This window comes from Rosa chinensis, chromosome 4, assembly GCF_002994745.2.
Source record: "Rosa chinensis cultivar Old Blush chromosome 4, RchiOBHm-V2, whole genome shotgun sequence".
NCBI classification, from domain to species: domain Eukaryota; kingdom Viridiplantae; phylum Streptophyta; class Magnoliopsida; order Rosales; family Rosaceae; genus Rosa; species Rosa chinensis.
This window is the reverse complement of record NC_037091.1, coordinates 67,077,606-67,091,057: the sequence shown is the minus strand read 5'-3', so window position 1 is coordinate 67,091,057 and position 13,452 is coordinate 67,077,606.

The window sequence follows — 13,452 nt, the reverse complement described above, 5'->3', positions numbered from 1 at the left end:
GTACGATTCCATCTTGTCTCCAATACGGCAAACAAATTCTCAAGCATTAACATTCTCCAAATAAAAATGGTTATTAGAGCAATACTACGTAATTAAGCCGATATCATACAAGGTAAGTTAAGTGATAACCTACAATCAAGACGAAAGCGTTGAATCCTATGCCTCGAGTTCCTGCACGCGACCTCAGCAAATCTGAAATCTGGGCATTTGAAAATGAAGGGCTCAGGGGAAAATATTTAAAAATCGTTAGAGTGAGTGGAAAAAAATAAAGTAACTTCCGAAAACAACTAATTGAATGCTTTCCCATTTTCTTGTTATTAAAATCCGGCATGCAGCAAGATTTATAAAACATTCCCAGATTGGTTCACTTTGAAAACAACCTTTTCATGAAAAACGTTCGATGACTAAAGAGGGCTGCTGACTAGTCATCTCATGTCATCTGGAGGGGACTGCCTCCCAGATGACACATCAGAGGGGACTGCCGATCAGAATTTAGGAGGCGGTGGTTAGAGGGGACTGCCGACTAACTAACTCATGCCATTTGGAGGGGATTGCCAACCAGATGACGCACCGGAGGGGACTGCCGCCTAGAATATAGTTTGGAGGGGGCTTCCGACCAGACTATTACTTAGAGGGGACTGCCGACTAGATAACGTACGCATGCGCCGATAATAGCCTTCTTATCAACTCATTTCTTTTTAAAACTCTTTTCATTCAACGAAAATCACATTTAAACAAACAATATTTTCAAGTCACAAATTTAAATAGTTAATGCCATGCTGCATGCATCATTTAAATAAAACAAAGGTCCACTCACAGGTGAGCCTCGCCGCTAATTCTGCTGCCTGCCAGTGTCCTCCTCACTCGAGAGCTTAGTATGTCCTGTAATAATTGGCAGGATATAATTAACCGCAATAAGGGAATAATTAAGAATCAAAAAACTCATTCCCTCGAAAAATTTAATAACTCGTTATTCATCAATTCCTCTAAAAATTCGACTCTTCAATTTAGGGTTTACAAATCTCGAATTCGGAATTCTTAACGATGTCAACGCCCTTCATTTATCTTTAACCTTCACAAGGACTCTTTTGACAACTCAACCGATTTAATTCTAATTCCTTAACCATAATTAAACCACCAAATTATAAAATAGATTCCCTTACAAATTTCCAAATTCTCTCTTAATTTCCTTTAACCCATTGTCACTTCTCCGCCCTCCCAACGATTTCAACTCATCACTAAAATCATAACAACGAGTTCTCAACCCCAAATCATAATCTTAACATTCTAAAAACAACATCCAACATTTAATTCATACGAAAACAACAATAATCAAGAACTCCCAACACTAGGTATAATTCAAAAACTAAAAATAACACATTTTTGAGGGGCTGACAGAGCCTCCACGCACCACCACCTGTGGCGGCGGGTGGCCTCACGCGCCACCACTCCAACACCCATAACCGGCCAAGAAAATTACACCAACACAATCTCCGCAACAAGCCCAACAATAGTTGTATCTGCAACAACAGTCAAATCTAAGCAAAAATGGTCGGAAATTCAACCCAAAGTCAAGAAACCCGACGGTTACTGTTCAGGTTCACAATCACCTTCAATTCTTCCTCCACCGGCCAAATCAAGCTACAACAAGGTTAGGAACACGTTCAGCACCTCACTAGCAAGCAAAACCCCCAAGAAATCCGCTGATTTCCCATTTCTGGGAATTCTTCTTTGATTCTCCCAAACCAAAGCTACCCAACTCGAAATTCTTACCTGAGGTGAAAGAGGAGGAAGAAAGGAAGCTTTCTATCCAATGGGATGACCTACGGTGGCTTGACGGTGAAGAATTTGCCGGATTTGTCTTCTCCAGTTACTGTGCGCGAAAGGAGGGAGGAAGAGGAAGAAAGGATCAGGTTTTCCCGATTTTGGATCAGTTTTCACTTTTTTCTCTCTTCCCAAAATGGAAACCCCTTTTTAAAATATCAATAGTAACTTCTATTTTTGATCATAACCTTCCCGACATAACTCTGATTTAAACAAACTACATGTCTACGAACTCGATTTTTCGTGTACGTACAACGATATTCACAAGAAAAATTTCCTAACTTAACAGACCAAAGAAAAAGTCAACTCCTTGATCATTAACTGTAAAACATAACTAGTAAACTAAAAACGTCCTTTAGTAATGGTAACTAAATAATAAATTAAGATTCTGGGGTACGGGGTATTACAGATATTTATCACCATACTAACTACAAAGTTAATTGCCTTAATGAAGGGTCCAAAAATAATTGACCACTCCCACAATGCCCCCAAATTTTCTCATTGGACACTCGTCATAGAGGAAATTTCTAGATCTCTGGCTGCGTCGAATCTTGCCTCAAATATTTCCTCGAGCCCTCGCCGCCCTAATTCTCTCCTTGGTTCCCTGGCCGCCCTGAATCTTTCTTTGGGCCCTGCCACCTCGATTCTTTCCTCAAGGTGAAGAGTCATTTTTAGCATGAAACATGGAATTGCCATCATTTCCCTTCAAATCTAATAAATAACGTTATATTGTTTTTGGCCACCAGCCTTAAGTATTTACTTTTGCCACCAACCTTACACATATATTTCGATAACACCAGCCACAAATATATTTTGAATGCAAAAAGAAGTGAAAATCAGAAAAATGATTGCTAAAGGAAAGAACGCTAGTCAACGTTACCAGGACTCTTGGGGGTTTTTAATCCGTCACTCCCAGTCCTTAGTGACAGAAATGAGATTTCTTGAGGTGAAGCTTCCGCCATCACTTTTTAGGGAAAAGTGGTTCTCACAGACAGCGCCACTTGTTGGTGGCGAAAAAATCCAAAGTGTTGGTATGCATATACCTCCCAGGCACAACTATTGGAAGCACAAGACTCGCCTAACCAGTGCAGAGTAAAGAAAGAGCTCCTAGCTAAGGGTCCCGATACCCCTTAGGGCGATATCGAGAACCCCAAACGTCCCACACCAAAGGAAATGAAACCAAGCTCCCGCAAATCTCCTACATTAAGGTCATCTCCAACAACCCAAAGAGGTAACTGTTTACTATCGCTTTCCATTATCATTATCTTATAACGATACTGACTTAGGCATCGGAGCGTTGAAGGCCGGTACACCCGGTCTTCCCTCTAACTTTTGTTTGTTTTACAGATAAGCGAGACTGATAGCGATAGTAGCAGACCAAGATACCCCGTGATTTAGCTGGATCAGACCCTTCCCGAGATAGCTGAAACATTTAGCACTAGAAGGAGTCCCCTCGCTCCTTGCTGGCAGAACAACACTGCTAATGGCTACCAGCACCCCCGATACCAACAATGACAATCCACCCCACGAGGCAGCGACCCGCTAGGTCCAGCGCACGCTTGAATTCCTAAGCTCGAGTACCGGGGCGCGATTAGTTATGACGACCGACGCAACCATCTCACTCGAGATAGCAATGCGCGACTTGATGGAGACATGTGCACAGGCCAAGGCCGAGGGCGCGGCAGCCCCTGCGGCTCGCCGAGAGATTGAGAACATGACAAACCAGAATCGCATCCTCCGAGAGGCACTCGAGCAGCGAGTAGAGAACAATGAGGCACAAACACTGCTACAACCTCCAATACACCTCCAACCGACAACACCTGGTTGTTACTCCAAATGACCGAAACCATCGCCACTCTGTAGGCATGGATTGATAGTGCAAAGAGCAGGTCCTGTTGACAGCCGATCACAGCAGGCTTCTAGGGAAAGATGGGGCCATTCACTCCTCGGATACTAGCCGAGAAACGCCCACAGGAGGCAAAACCCTTCAAGATTGAGAAATATGATGGAACCCGAGACCCATACCACCACTTGGAAGTCTTCCAATCCCTCCTACATGGAACCCGATACACGGATGTGATGGCATGCCACGCGTTTGAGGATACCCTGACATAGGAAGCTTTGCGCTGGTTCCTCAACCTTCCCACTAATTCCATCAACAGCTTCCAAGAGCTCAGGGACAAATTCCTCCTCCTGTTCATTCTGTGTGGTAGTGGCTATCGCACAACACCTGACCTGTTTAGGCTCAAGCAAAGGCCAAATGAGCGATTACGAGACTTTGTTCACCAATGGCAAAAGCAAGCTACAAAGTGCCGCTCACTTGACCCAGCCCTAGCAATGTCAGCATTCAAACAAGCCCTCCAGCCGGGATACTTCCTCCTGCAAATCAACACCAACCCTCCTGCAACATATGATGATCTACTCATCTACTCGACGCCGCCACTGCTTTCGCGCAGGCCCAGTATGACACCTTTGGGCGCGACACCAACACCAATACACACCCAGTCAATGTACCTCAACTTAACAACCCTATCGGGACTACTGACAACAGGAACAAGGACACCAACAGAGACAAGCCTGTCCAACACAATGACAAAACCCCACGAGAGCGTCCAGGTTACAATGATAAAAGGGACAAACAGTACACGAAGAGCCCCGAGAAGCCAAAGTACAGCTCATCAGGCAGTCGGTATCACAATGCGCCATATGGCGGTACCCGATACAGGGAAAACTAGAAATATGAGGCACCCCAATACGAGATTTACACCGCACTCACCGCTTCATACGAAGAAATGTGGAATAACCACAAGGACATCATCCCACGCCCGTCGCGGCGCAAACCTGGTCAAGTCAAACCACGAGACAATGGCAAATATTGTACATTCCATGAGGAAGCCGGCCACCCCACCAACATTTGCTGGGCGCTGAAAAATGCTATCGAGCACCTCATTCAAAGCGGCCAGCTCTCGCAATATCGTACTCCCGTAACGGGAGCCAACACCATTGAAGTCTACGAACCGATTCTAATGATAGATGGAGGCGCCCCAAGAGCACCCGAGACTCTTCACGCTCAAAAGTGACAGTGCCTTCGGGGACAGGAGGTGTTGGGACTCAGTCATGGCTGCCACACCCCACATGTGGAATGAGACTCGATTACTTTGAACCGCGATGAGGACACGATACGGAAACATCATAACGACCCCTTCTTGATCACTATGATCATTGACCATTATCGATGCCAACTGGTCCTGGTCAATAGCGGCGCGACAGTCAGCGTTATGTTCGGAAGTTGTTACGAAGGTTTGAACCGAGACAAGAAGAAACTAACCCAAGATCACGAGCCCTTAATTAGCTTTGCTGGGGAAATCACTTGGGATCCGACAACTTATGGATAACACTTGGATGAGGCAGCACCATCGCCACCATGACAGCGCACTTTATCATCGTAACTGTCCCTTTTCCTACAACATCATCTTAGGGCGAGACGTTATTTGGGGACTTAAGTGCTTCATCGCAAGGCACATGTTAATGAAGATACCTACCCCTGGGGGCATCCTCACCATTTGAGGCGATTAGAAACTAACGAGACAGTGCAACTCCTTGACTGTCGCGAGGGAACATGACAGGCAAGAGGTACTCCTAACCACGGACCTATCCTCTCCATCTGACAAGCCTGACGATCCAAGGGAAGATCCCGAGACTCTAAACACCTGCGATACACGCAACAAAAAGAAGGAAGATAAGCGCAAACTCAAGCACCCGAGACCAGATGCTTTAGAAGACTTGATATCGGTCTCAATATCCGATACACACCCAGAAAGAAAGGTCAAGATCTGTTCCCAAACGGACCCACACTTCCAAGCAGAATTAATCGCCTTCCTCAAGACTAGACAGCAAGTGTTCGCATGGTCATACCCCGACATGCCACAGATATCGCTAAAATTGTTGACCCACAAGCTCACCATCTCACTAGACGTCCCCCCAATCAGGCAGAAGAGAAGGGTCTTCACGGAAGAAAAATACAAAGTCATCCAAGCTGAGGTCAAGAAACTCCAAGACATCGGGTTCGTCAAGGAAGTATCTTACCCAACATGGCTATCCAATGTTGTGATAGTAAAGAAACCCAACGGCAAATGGCACATGTGTGTCGATTACACCAAACTAAACAAGACTTGCCCAAAGGACAGTTTTCCCTTGCCCAGAATTGATCAGCTAGTCCATTCCACCGCAGGACACAAGCTCCTTAGCTTCATGGACACCTTCTCAGGTTACAATTAGATTGCCATGGAACCTTCCGATCAAGAGCAAACATCTTTCACCACTGACAAGGGCTTATATTGTTACAAGGTAATGCCATTTGGCCTGAAGAACGTCAGGGCCATGTACCAGAGACTAGTCAACGCCATGTTCGCATATCATATTGGGAAGATAATGGAAGTATATGTCGACGATATGCTTGTCAAGAGCGTCACCATCGAGGACCATATCAAAAACCTGGGCATCGTCTTTGACATCTTACTCCAGTATGGTATGCGACTCAACCCCGACAAGTATGTGTTCGACGTATTGGGCAAAAAATTTTGGGCTTTGTAGTCAGCGAGAGAGGCATTGAAGCAAATCCTGAGAAACTTCAGGCCATCCTCTATATGGCACCGCCAAAAACAAGGAATGAAGTACAATCCCTTACAGGGAAGGTTATATCTCTTGCTCGGTTCATATCGCGCTTGACGGAAAAATGCACTCCCTTCTTCAAACTCCTTAAAACCCATCACACCGAGAAAATTAATTGGGGACTCGAGCATGACAAGGCTTTTTAGGGAATCCGAGACTACTTGGCATCAGTGCCCACTCTTTCTAAACCCATCCCTAGGGAAGTCCTATAAATCTATCTAGCAGTATCAATCACCGCGATCAGCGTTGTCCTAGTCAGACGTGAGGACGGTGATGAGCTGCTAGTCTATTATACCTGCAAAGGGTTCAACGACGCCTAGTCCAAGTATTTCGATATCTAAAATTCACCCTCGCACTACTCATACATGTCTTGACCAACTAGCCATTGAAGCAGGTCCTCTAAAAACCAGAATCCTCTGGGTGGTTAGTAAAATAGTCCATCGAGCTCGGTGAGTTCGACATTCACTACATGCAGCGTACAGCTATCAAAGGACAGGCTGTTGCAGATTTCAATGCAGAATTCATACCTCGAGAGGACGATGAGCCCCCAAATGAGACCATATCGGGACCAAGCACCACTCTCACGTGGACCCTTCACGTCAATAGATCCTCCAATAGTAAGCTCAATGGAGCCAGAGTGGTCTTGAACGACCCAGAAGGCCACACATATGAGTACACGCTACAGTTCAAGTTTAAAGCCCCGAACAACACAACCGAATATGAAGCACTCATAGCCGTCATCCAGTTGGCAAAAGAATTAGGAGTCATGAGCCTGGAAATCTTTAGCGACTCACAACTTGTCGTAAACCAGGTCGGTGGCGATTTCCAGGCCAAGGAACCACATTTATCTCATTGTAAATCACTCACCAAGGCCTTACTCCAGCAATGCCTCACCAGCCACACCATCACTTTGATCCCCCGAGCATAGAACACCAAGGCAGATGCTGTCGCCAGGTTAGCGACATCGCCACCAAACACCGATATCGGAAACCCCAAGATGGAAGTCCTGAAAAAGCCAAGTATCGACAAACCATTCTCAGAGATATTCCTTACAGAGAGTAAGCGTCCACGCTCATGGATGGACCCATTCATAGATTATCTCTCCAAGGGCATCGAGCCACCAGACAGGGCCATCGCCACCAGGCTCTGCAAAAGGGCAACACTATACACAGTTTGAGAAGGCAAGTTATACAGGAAAGGAAGGTCATTCCCCCTGCTGAAATGCATCTCCCTCGAGGAGGGAAAGTGAGTTTTGTTATCGTTGTATAGCGGGGTTTGTGGCAACCACGCAGGGGCAAGGAACCTCGCATTCAAGGCACTGCATACGGGATACTACTGACCCACAATCGAGTAAGACGCCAAGCGTATCGCTAGCGCCTGCCTCAAATGCCATCAATTCGCCAACTCCCCTCTCGCGCCATCAGTACCACTTTCAATCATCATCGCCCCTTGGACATACTGCCAGTGGGGACTCGATTTTATAGGCAAATTCCCCACGGCACCAGGACAGTTAAAGTTCGTCATTGTCACCGTGGATTACACCAAGTGGGTCAAGGCCGAGGCTCTAGCCATGATCACAGTCGCCAAGGTCATCAACTTCCTATGGAAGAACAATTATTGCCGATTCGGAATCCCTGAAACAATCATCACCGATAACGGGGCACAGTTTGATAACGATATGCTCAGGAAATTCGTCTGCCAATAAGGCACAAGGATTCGATACGACTCCCCCACACACCCATAGACAAATGGCTGGGTCGAAGCAGTCAACAAGATCATCAAGCAGAACTTGAAGAAGAGGTTGGACTACACCAAGAGCTTATGGGCAGAGAAGCTACCCGAGGTCATCTGGGATATCAGAAAAACCCCAACGGAGGCCAATGGTGAGTCCCCCTTCTGCATGTCGTTCTGCACCGAGGCAATGATCCAGGTCGAGCAAGAAGTGCAAAGCCATAGAGTGGCATGCTATGACGCACTCACCAACTCAGAAGGACTGAACCTCAACTCAAACCTCTTGGAAGAGCGTCGAGAGTCAGCCCACCTCCACAATATCAACAACAAGCAGCGTATCGCCCGATACTACAATGCGAGGGTCACGCCTCGCCTCCTCTCCGTCGGGGATTGGGTGATGAAGGAAAAGATGCCAACTCCAACATGGCTGAAAGCCACATAGGAAGGACCATACGAGATCACCGAGGCCGTCGGACCTGCTACCTTACACCTGAGGGAAGCAGACGGCATCACTCTCCCACAACCATGGAACGCCCAACACCTCCACTACTATCCCAAGTAGAGGTAGACACCCAGGCCAGGCATGCTCCACCTCGCTATCGCCCCGCTCCAAGACAACACGAACACCATCACCACACCTTTTTGTCACTTTAATCAAATGTACTCTGCAAACTGCCTTGGCGCAACAATGAATGAAATGCTTTTACTGATTATCATACCTTTTTATCACACTTAACGGATGCTAACAATTATCACCATCCGACCCTCAAATGGTCAAATATTGTATCCCCACATCGCTATTGAGATCAGGTCCTACGCCGGCCACCACTAATTAAACACGCAACAGGCATGGGCACGTTGCATAGCAATCCCAGCTTATTGCCTCAACGTTACCATATAATGTCAATGCGATATCGCTTGCGGCCGGTTCTGCTGATACAGCAAGACACTGTCCCTCGCAAACCCTTTTGTTGCCAATCGTGAACAATGATAATGAATGCTAGCGATACGCGATACATAGCAGTAAACGAATGAATGTTTTTATTAACGATAATGAATGTCAGTGATACGCAATACATCACAGTAAACGAATGTTTTCATCAACGATAATGAATGTCAGCCATACGCGATACATCGCAGTAAACGAATAATGCCCAATGAACGCAAAATGAAAGAATATCAAAAGTTTACAACACGCTCTTGCCCTAAGCTCCGATACAATTCTAAATCCTAACGGCACAGCTACTTCAGCAAGAAATGCACAATGATACATATCAGCAACTAAGAGCAACGCCCAATACTAAGAATACTCCAACGCAATGAAGGGCGATACAGAAGGAAAGGTAAATAGCGTATTGCAAGGCGATAATGTAATGACAAGCGATACACCCATTAATCAAGAATGTTATACAAAAGAAATTTATTACAACGGCTTTGCGGCCAATAGCTATACTCCAATCTTTACTCCACAAAAACACGATACACATGCCAGCCTACCAATGCGATATTCATCATAGCATACAAACGCGACATGCATCCCAGAAACATGAATGTGATACATATGCCTTTACTCGTCGCCCCTCCGACCAAGTCTGATTCTTTGGAATATGAGGAGCTCCAGAAGAAGATCACTACCACCGGGGGTTGACGGGCTAGTCAAATTCTAGTGGGAAAGACTGGGGGGCAGTGCCACTCTCTGCCTTATTGTCACCCGATCTCCACCGCTGTAGCCCCACCGCACCACCAGCAATCGGTGCCCTTGAGTCTCTCACTTGGATGGAGACTCAGTTCCGCAGGAGCACCGATTGTTCAACCCGCCAAGTGGTGACGGAGCCGAGCCCGCTTGAGATTAGGCTATAAAGCCCAGAATTTTGGAAGCAAAAACTGACAAATGGGAGAGAAGATTTCAGAGCAGAAGCACAATACAAAACAAGGAGAATGCCATGCTTAGAATGTGATGTACACCACACTCACCTTACCTATTTATAGGGAAAAACCACCGCCATAAATCACCCTAGGATGACCAACGGTCGCATCGTATTAATGACCTGCAATTATGAACATATCGAAAGTAGCAAAGAGTAATTATATTCAACGCACGCGGGCCTATCGCCCAACAAAAGGTCTCCCAGCAATAAATCTCTCATATTCCCAACGCAAAAAAGGGGAAGGTTTTAGAAACAAACCAACCGACCAATGTTCCAACAAAATTCAAAGCATTTACATGTCAACAAAGCCTATCGCTAACAAAGAAAAAATACAATGAGAAGTTATGTCTCGCCCTCGGCACTATGCACCTGCTCCCCTGCCCGATCTCGCTCCCCACATTCTCACCCTGCTGTTCGACCTCGGCATCCACTCGTATTTCCCCTTGCTCACCCACATCAGCACCCTCCACCTCGTGCTCGCCAGCATGGCTAGAGATGGGCTTCGTGGCAGTCGACGGTTTGCTGATAACGATCCCCCGCCACGACCATCATTCGCGGCACTGGCTTACGATCTCGCTGCCTTCTTTGCCTGCATATCGCTGACCATTTTATCTTGATCAGTCCAGCCAGTAGCGATACCATCACGAATAGAGTGCAAGGCCCCATCTGAGAAAGCCTTATTTATCTTCTCTTGAAAATTAGACGACAACAAATAGTGGTCCACCGCCCTCGCGGCGCCATCTCGCTTGGCCTTATGGAGCTTGTCAAAATGCATCTCGGCAGCGGCACGCAAGCGAATACAGTCATCATCAAAGGCGATCGCCTGAATCCCCTCCTCGACCAACTTTGTACATACCTCCAACAATATGGACTTGCTACATCACCAAGCATAAGTAACACCCTCTGTGTGGGCCCACAAGCCATGATAGGGCCCAACCACGGCATGCATACCATAGCCCGACATACAACCTACCCCGTGGTAGTTGGAAGCGGCCAGGACTTCTCCAGGAAGCAACCTTCCCGGCCTTGCCAAGTTACCTTCACAATATAGTTGATAAGACTAGAATAGTGGTTTTGCATCCCACATCTAAGAAAATGTAAAGGAGAGGGGTTCGCTTACCTATAAAAGGGACCCCTCCTCCCACTTAAACATCATCCCATTACATCTCTTGTAATCCTCTTGGGCCGAAAGGCCCAACACACTAGTTAAGCTTTCAAGTTGACGTAGTCTCCTGTTAAGGCGGGAGATGAACCACTATACTTCTTGTGTGTCTCTCTCTCTCTTACTCTCTATCTTTAACATTAATTAGACCCCTCGGTCATCAACATTAATATTGGCGCAGTCTGTGGGAAGCCAACACAAAGGCTTCGTCACGTACCATAAACTTCGGTCAACGTCGATCAAGGTTGGTCAACGCTACACCACTCCAAAAAAAAAACCTATTAGTTGCCTATTTACTCTGGACACCCAGAAGTATACTGCTGGGCACCCATGAGTATCTTGTCGACATTAAGGGAGGCATCAAGTGATCAAACTTCTCTGAGTCGTCATGCTCTACGAAGCCAAGTAACCAACTATGATCATCGATCGAACTCCGTCATCATCAACCACTGCTCCGCCAAGTGTGAAGTAATCACAACAAGAGCAACACCAATTGATCAGCCTGCTGCTCAAGGGCCAACCGTCCTCCGCTTGGACATCCTCCGCTAGCCATCCACAGCTGGACATCCTTGGCTAGCCATCCACCGCTGGACATTCCCCGCTAGCTATCCACAACTGGACATCCACGGCTAGACAAACTCCACTGGCCATCCCCCACTGACCATCCTCCGCTGGCCACCCTCCACTGGTCATCCACCGCTGGCCATCCATCACTGGCCACCTTCCTCTAGAAGGCCTCCGCTAGCAAGCCCAACGCACCAGCGGCCTTTGCTAGATAGCTCCGCTAAGGAACAACTCCACTGGGCACCCTCCGCTGGTCATCCATCACTGGCCACCCTCCGCTGGAAGGCCTCCACTAGTAAGCCCAGCACACCAGCGGCCTCTGCTAGATAGCTCCGCTAGGGCGCCACTCTGCTGGCCATCCATCGCTGGCCACCCTCCGCTAACCATCCTCCGCTGGTCATCCATTGCTGGCACTCCTCTGGCCACCCTCCGCTGACCATCCTCCGCTAGTCATCCATCGCTGGCCCTCTTCCGCTGGCCACCCTCCGCTGGTCATCCACCGCTGGCCATCCATCACTGGCCACCCTTCGCTAGCAAGCCCAACTCACCAACGGCCCCTGCTAGATAGCTCCGCTAAGGCACCACATTGCTGGCCACCCTCCGTTGGACATCCTCCACACGCCATCCATCTTTAGCCATCCTCCGCTGGCCATCTATCGTTGGCCATCTTCCACTAGCCATCTATCGTTGGCCATCTTCCGCTGGCCCTCCTCCACTGGTCACCCTCCGCTGGTCATCCATCGCGGGCACTCCTCCATTGACCATCCTCTGCTGGTCATCCATCACTGGCCCTCCTCCGCTGGCCACCCTCTACTAGTCATCCACCACTGGCCACCCTCCGCTAGTAAGCTCAACACACCAGTGGCCTCTGCTAGATAGCTCCGCTAGGGCGCCACTCCACTGGCCATCCTCCACTGGTCATCCATCAATGGTCATCCATCACTAGCCACCCTCCGCTGGCCAACCAAAGCAATGGAGAGTCATGCTTGGACAACTCCAACATGATTTGGGTACTTACATCAATTCCAACTCCAACTAACTATATCTTCCTTTACTCTCTTTCAATATGAGCTGGTGCCATGTCAATGCCATGCTTTTACTACTTCTACGCATGCCCACAATATATCTCACTTGATATGCAATTACATGCTTCTATGACTTTAAGCATGCGTACACTAGGTATCAATGTTACTAGTACGTCTACCATGCTAGATATGTCATGCTTTATGTCTCCATGATCCTTAGGCATGTTTACAACAATGTAAAAATGGTATACACATACTCTATGCTTCTATTTAATTGCAACCCAATTAAATAAACATGTGACAGTCAAACAAACTATGCCATTCTTATTTATTGTTCACACAATTAGCAAGATTTACATTGTTAATGTTTGGATCCGTTGGGGATCTAATTAACGATAAGTAAAGAGAGAGAGAGAGAGATTGACACAAGGTGTATAGTGGTTCGCTTCCCGCCTTAGCGAGAAACTACGTCCACTTGAATGTTACACTAGTGTGTTGAGCCTTGCGGCCCAAGGGGATTACAAAAGATGTAATGGGATCCGATTGA